Raw genomic sequence first — 8152 nt, 5'->3', positions numbered from 1 at the left:
ACTATAGGGTGCATTATACTACTATGTATGACTATGTGGTGCATTATACTGTACTACCATGTTAGACAATGGGGGTGCATTATACTGCTATGCATGACTATGGGGTGCATTATACTTCTGTAACATACCTGGCGGCGTCCTTGCATAGTGGTCCATCTCCCACTGGCAAGAGCGCGCACTTGATCTCCAGTCCAGTCTGCTAGCCTGGCTTCCCTCCATGCTGTCTGCTTGCCTCTGTTTTGGCTGCTTAAGGGCGGCGCCCGATCACTTCCTGTTTCTTGTACCTGCTGCAGACACACCCCTTGTGCGTCCTCAGCCTATTACTGTCTGTCACCTGGTATTTAACCCAGCTCCTCCCAAGAAACCCTGCCTGAGCATTGTGTTCTGTCAGTTGGCTTCTGGTCACTGATATGCCCGGTCCCGTTTATGTTTCCTGTCTTCGGTATCAGTTCTCGTGTCTGAACTGTGTCCTGTTTGTATTATCTTCTAGCCTGTTGTCTTCTGCCTATCCTGGAGGCTGTATTTCCAGGCCTGTGTGTACACGCTCCTAGCCTGTTCGTTCCGCCTTCTAGGGGCCGCATACCTAGACCCGCTCATGTATCTTGCTGCTGTGTCTGTTCTTGTCTGAATACTCTCCTAGCCTGTTTCCTGTTTTTCTCTATGTCCGTACCTTCCCTTTTCCTGCAGAATCTGGTCCTGTACCTATCTCCTACTCGTTGTCTCTGTACTCCCATTTGTGAGTTTAGAGTCCACTCGCTACTTCATTGCAAATATCCTGTGTGTACCTGGTTCTGCCTTTCCCTTCCAGTCTGTTCCGTGTGAACAGAGCCCTGTCCCCTCTGCTCTGCCTTGCTTACCGCTCCGGCGGTTCTTGCCCGCTCTGCCCTGTCCACCGCGTCTGCGGTTTCACTTTGCTCAGTCCTGTCCACCGCGTCTGCGGTTTCGCTTTGCTCAGCCCTGTCCACCGAGTATGCGGTTTCGCTTTGCTCAGCCCTGTCCACCGCGTCTGTGGTTTCGCTTTGCTCAGCCCTGTCCACCGCGTCTGCGGTTTCGCTTTGCTCAGCCCTGTCTACCGCGTCTGCGGTTTCGCTTTGCTCAGCCCTGTCCACCACGTCTGCGGTTTCGCTTTGCTCAGCCCTGTCCACCGCGTCTGCGGTTTCGCTTTGCTCAGCCCTGTCCACCGCGTCTGCGGTTTCGCTTTGCTCAGCCCTATCCACCGCGTGTGCGGTTTCGCTTTGCTCAGCCCTGTCCACCGTGTCTGCGGTTTCGCTTTGCTCAGCCCTGTCCACCGCGTCTGCGGTTTCGCTTTGCTCAGCCCTGTCTACCGCGTCTGCGGTTTCGCTTTGCTCAGCCCTGTCTACCGCGTCTGTGGTTTCACTTTGCTCAGCCCTGTCCACCGCGTCTGCGGTTTCGCTTTGCTCAGCCCTGTCTACCGCGTCTGCGGTTTCGCTTTGCTCAGCCCTGTCTACCGCGTCTGCGGTTTCGCTTTGCTCAGCCCTGTCTACCGCATCTGCGGTTTCGCTTTGCTCAGCTTTGTCTACCGCGTCTGCAGTTTTGCTCTGCTCAGCCTTGTCTACCGCGTCTGCAGTTCTGCTCTGCTCAGCCTTGTCTACCGCGTCTGCGGTTCTGCTCTGCTCAGCCTTGTCTACCGCGTCTGCGGTTCTGCTCTGCTCAGCCTTGTCTACCGCGTCTGCGGTTCTGCTCTGCTCAGCCTCGTCTACCGTGTCTGCGGTTCTGCTCTGCTCAGCCTTGCAAAAAAGAAGCAAGACAAAAATATATCTCATACCCTACCATAATTATATATAAATGTAAAGCAAAATTGCATAATAAATATAGGGTACTTAGTGAACTATTTTTGATCAAAAAAAGTATACAAGCCGTCCCACCAGCGGCAAGGTGACCCTAAATTGGGACGGTACCTATACTGCCTATATTAAAAACCTTACTGTATATCAAAGTTGAAGTAATGCATATAAAAGGGTAGACAAATAGGACCGGGTCCCAACTCCAGACCACCTAGGCCCGTGGTAAGCTACATATATACCAATCAGCTCAACAAAGGGCATGCCACACCCTTAAATTGCACAGAATGCAAACAAGTCAAAAAACCAGACAATGTGAACTGAGGTCTAAGATGGCAGACATACAAGAAACAGAGGCATGTTCACACTAGCAAAAAAGAAGCAAGACAAAAATATATCTCATACCCTACCATAATTATATATAAATGTAAAGCAAAATTGCATAATAAATATAGGGTACTTAGTGAACTATTTTTGATCAAAAAAAGTATACAAGCCGTCCCACCAGCGGCAAGGTGACCCTAAATTGGGACGGTACCTATACTGCCTATATTAAAAACCTTACTGTATATCAAAGTTGAAGTAATGCATATAAAAGGGTAGACAAATAGGACCGGGTCCCAACTCCAGACCACCTAGGCCCGTGGTAAGCTACATATATACCAATCAGCTCAACAAAGGGCATGCCACACCCTTAAATTGCACAGAATGCAAACAAGTCAAAAAACCAGACAATGTGAACTGAGGTCTAAGATGGCAGACATACAAGAAACAGAGGCATGTTCACACTAGCAAAAAAGAAGCAAGACAAAAATATATCTCATACCCTACCATAATTATATATAAATGTAAAGCAAAATTGCATAATAAATATAGGGTACTTAGTGAACTATTTTTGATCAAAAAAAGTATACAAGCCGTCCCACCAGCGGCAAGGTGACCCTAAATTGGGACGGTACCTATACTGCCTATATTAAAAACCTTACTGTATATCAAAGTTGAAGTAATGCATATAAAAGGGTAGACAAATAGGACCGGGTCCCAACTCCAGACCACCTAGGCCCGTGGTAAGCTACATATATACCAATCAGCTCAACAAAGGGCATGCCACACCCTTAAATTGCACAGAATGCAAACAAGTCAAAAAACCAGACAATGTGAACTGAGGTCTAAGATGGCAGACATACAAGAAACAGAGGCATGTTCACACTAGCAAAAAAGAAGCAAGACAAAAATATATCTCATACCCTACCATAATTATATATAAATGTAAAGCAAAATTGCATAATAAATATAGGGTACTTAGTGAACTATTTTTGATCAAAAAAAGTATACAAGCCGTCCCACCAGCGGCAAGGTGACCCTAAATTGGGACGGTACCTATACTGCCTATATTAAAAACCTTACTCTATATCAAAGTTGAAGTAATGCATATAAAAGGGTAGACAAATAGGACCGGGTCCCAACTCCAGACCACCTAGGCCCGTGGTAAGCTACATATATACCAATCAGCTCAACAAAGGGCATGCCACACCCTTAAATTGCACAGAATGCAAACAAGTCAAAAAAACAGACAATGTGAACTGAGGTCTAAGATGGCAGACATACAAGAAACAGAGGCATGTTCACACTAGCAAAAAAGAAGCAAGACAAAAATATATCTCATACCCTACCATAATTATATATAAATGTAAAGCAAAATTGCATAATAAATATAGGGTACTTAGTGAACTATTTTTGATCAAAAAAAGTATACAAGCCGTCCCACCAGCGGCAAGGTGACCCTAAATTGGGACGGTACCTATACTGCCTATATTAAAAACCTTACTGTATATCAAAGTTGAAGTAATGCATATAAAAGGGTAGACAAATAGGACCGGGTCCCAACTCCAGACCACCTAGGCCCGTGGTAAGCTACATATATACCAATCAGCTCAACAAAGGGCATGCCACACCCTTAAATTGCACAGAATGCAAACAAGTCAGAAAACCAGACAATGTGAACTGAGGTCTAAGATGGCAGACATACAAGAAACAGAGGCATGTTCACACTAGCAAAAAAGAAGCAAGACAAAAATATATCTCATACCCTACCATAATTATATATAAATGTAAAGCAAAATTGCATAATAAATATAGGGTACTTAGTGAACTATTTTTGATCAAAAAAAGTATACAAGCCGTCCCACCAGCGGCAAGGTGACCCTAAATTGGGACGGTACCTATACTGCCTATATTAAAAACCTTACTGTATATCAAAGTTGAAGTAATGCATATAAAAGGGTAGACAAATAGGACCGGGTCCCAACTCCAGACCACCTAGGCCCGTGGTAAGCTACATATATACCAATCAGCTCAACAAAGGGCATGCCACACCCTTAAATTGCACAGAATGCAAACAAGTCAAAAAACCAGACAATGTGAACTGAGGTCTAAGATGGCAGACATACAAGAAACAGAGGCATGTTCACACTAGCAAAAAAGAAGCAAGACAAAAATATATCTCATACCCTACCATAATTATATATAAATGTAAAGCAAAATTGCATAATAAATATAGGGTACTTAGTGAACTATTTTTGATCAAAAAAAGTATACAAGCCGTCCCACCAGCGGCAAGGTGACCCTAAATTGGGACGGTACCTATACTGCCTATATTAAAAACCTTACTGTATATCAAAGTTGAAGTAATGCATATAAAAGGGTAGACAAATAGGACCGGGTCCCAACTCCAGACCACCTAGGCCCGTGGTAAGCTACATATATACCAATCAGCTCAACAAAGGGCATGCCACACCCTTAAATTGCACAGAATGCAAACAAGTCAAAAAACCAGACAATGTGAACTGAGGTCTAAGATGGCAGACATACAAGAAACAGAGGCATGTTCACACTAGCAAAAAAGAAGCAAGACAAAAATATATCTCATACCCTACCATAATTATATATAAATGTAAAGCAAAATTGCATAATAAATATAGGGTACTTAGTGAACTATTTTTGATCAAAAAAAGTATACAAGCCGTCCCACCAGCGGCAAGGTGACCCTAAATTGGGACGGTACCTATACTGCCTATATTAAAAACCTTACTGTATATCAAAGTTGAAGTAATGCATATAAAAGGGTAGACAAATAGGACCGGGTCCCAACTCCAGACCACCTAGGCCCGTGGTAAGCTACATATATACCAATCAGCTCAACAAAGGGCATGCCACACCCTTAAATTGCACAGAATGCAAACAAGTCAAAAAACCAGACAATGTGAACTGAGGTCTAAGATGGCAGACATACAAGAAACAGAGGCATGTTCACACTAGCAAAAAAGAAGCAAGACAAAAATATATCTCATACCCTACCATAATTATATATAAATGTAAAGCAAAATTGCATAATAAATATAGGGTACTTAGTGAACTATTTTTGATCAAAAAAAGTATACAAGCCGTCCCACCAGCGGCAAGGTGACCCTAAATTGGGACGGTACCTATACTGCCTATATTAAAAACCTTACTGTATATCAAAGTTGAAGTAATGCATATAAAAGGGTAGACAAATAGGACCGGGTCCCAACTCCAGACCACCTAGGCCCGTGGTAAGCTACATATATACCAATCAGCTCAACAAAGGGCATGCCACACCCTTAAATTGCACAGAATGCAAACAAGTCAAAAAACCAGACAATGTGAACTGAGGTCTAAGATGGCAGACATACAAGAAACAGAGGCATGTTCACACTAGCAAAAAAGAAGCAAGACAAAAATATATCTCATACCCTACCATAATTATATATAAATGTAAAGCAAAATTGCATAATAAATATAGGGTACTTAGTGAACTATTTTTGATCAAAAAAAGTATACAAGCCGTCCCACCAGCGGCAAGGTGACCCTAAATTGGGACGGTACCTATACTGCCTATATTAAAAACCTTACTGTATATCAAAGTTGAAGTAATGCATATAAAAGGGTAGACAAATAGGACCGGGTCCCAACTCCAGACCACCTAGGCCCGTGGTAAGCTACATATATACCAATCAGCTCAACAAAGGGCATGCCACACCCTTAAATTGCACAGAATGCAAACAAGTCAAAAAACCAGACAATGTGAACTGAGGTCTAAGATGGCAGACATACAAGAAACAGAGGCATGTTCACACTAGCAAAAAAGAAGCAAGACAAAAATATATCTCATACCCTACCATAATTATATATAAATGTAAAGCAAAATTGCATAATAAATATAGGGTACTTAGTGAACTATTTTTGATCAAAAAAAGTATACAAGCCGTCCCACCAGCGGCAAGGTGACCCTAAATTGGGACGGTACCTATACTGCCTATATTAAAAACCTTACTGTATATCAAAGTTGAAGTAATGCATATAAAAGGGTAGACAAATAGGACCGGGTCCCAACTCCAGACCACCTAGGCCCGTGGTAAGCTACATATATACCAATCAGCTCAACAAAGGGCATGTCACACACTTAAATTACACAGAATGCAAACAAGTCAAAAAACCAGACAATGTGAACTGAGGTCTAAGATGGCAGACATACAAGAAACAGAGGCATGTTCACACTAGCAAAAAAGAAGCAAGACAAAAATATATCTCATACCCTACCATAATTATATATAAATGTAAAGCAAAATTGCATAATAAATATAGGGTACTTAGTGAACTATTTTTGATCAAAAAAAGTATACAAGCCGTCCCACCAGCGGCAAGGTGACCCTAAATTGGGACGGTACCTATACTGCCTATATTAAAAACCTTACTGTATATCAAAGTTGAAGTAATGCATATAAAAGGGTAGACAAATAGGACCGGGTCCCAACTCCAGACCACCTAGGCCCGTGGTAAGCTACATATATACCAATCAGCTCAACAAAGGGCATGCCACACCCTTAAATTGCACAGAATGCAAACAAGTCAAAAAAACAGACAATGTGAACTGAGGTCTAAGATGGCAGACATACAAGAAACAGAGGCATGTTCACACTAGCAAAAAAGAAGCAAGACAAAAATATATCTCATACCCTACCATAATTATATATAAATGTAAAGCAAAATTGCATAATAAATATAGGGTACTTAGTGAACTATTTTTGATCAAAAAAAATATAGGCAGTATAGGTACCGTCCCAATTTAGGGTCACCTTGCCGCTGGTGGGGCGGCTTGTATACTTTTTTTGATCAAAAATAGTTCACTAAGTACCCTATATTTATTATGCAATTTTGCTTTACATTTATATATAATTATGGTAGGGTATGAGATATATTTTTGTCTTGCTTCTTTTTTGCTAGTGTGAACATGCCTCTGTTTCTTGTATGTCTGCCATCTTAGACCTCAGTTCACATTGTCTGGTTTTCTGCTCAGCCTTGTCTACCGAACCTGCGGTTTCGCTTTACTCTGCTTGTTTACCGCATCTGCGGCTCTGAATTTGTCTCCCAATCTGTACTGGACCCTACCCAGCCTGCGCTCTAGTCTGCCTGTTCCTGTATTCCCCGGTGTGGGTCAACACCAATGTCCGGAGTCTGACCTGGAGTAGACCCTGGTCCCTCTGCTCGCTTCCTCCCTGGTGCATTGGCGTCGTATGCCGTCGTGCGACCTTGGTCGGATCGGGCGGATACTTAGTTACGCCCCTCCAGGCACTCTCCGGTTCATGGCACAGTGGAACCACTAAACACGCACACGCCAGTCAGTCCGGGCGTGTGCATTACAACTTCTATGTATGACTCTGTGGTGCATTATACTATGTATGACCTTGGTGTGCATTATGCTACTAAATATGACTATGGGGTGTATTATACCACTATATATGACTATAGGGTGCATTATACTACTATATATGACTATGGTGTGCATTATTCTACTATGTATGACTATGAGCGTGCATTATATTACTATATATGACTATGGGGTGCATTATACTACTATATGACTAAGTGGTGCATTATACTACTATATATGACTATGGGGGTGCATTATACTATATATGACTTTTGTGGTGCATTATACTACTATATATGAATATGGAGAGCATTATACTACTATATATGACTATGGGGTGCATAGCTACCCCCGCCCGTCAAATTCAGCAAAATTGTTGGCACACAAAGACCCACGCCATTGAGAAGATGCACCAAATTCATTAAGTGGTGCGTGTCTCTTAATGAATTTGGCACATCGTACTACAGTGAGCCCTTCATTAAGGCTGGCGTGGGCAATGCCAGTCTTAATGAATCGTCCCCATAGTGTGCACATACCCTAAGTTAACTAACTTACAGCACTACAATGATTCCAGAGACTTGCACCAGTGACGGTGATCATTTTGCAATTACTCAGTGGG

Source organism: Phyllobates terribilis, unplaced genomic scaffold (genome assembly GCF_046119375.1).
Source record: "Phyllobates terribilis strain yellow unplaced genomic scaffold, ASM4611937v1 Scaffold_5__5_contigs__length_657084704, whole genome shotgun sequence".
Classification (NCBI taxonomy): domain Eukaryota; kingdom Metazoa; phylum Chordata; class Amphibia; order Anura; family Dendrobatidae; genus Phyllobates; species Phyllobates terribilis.
The sequence above is the reverse complement of the archived record's forward strand: the minus strand, read 5'-3'. Positions refer to the sequence as shown.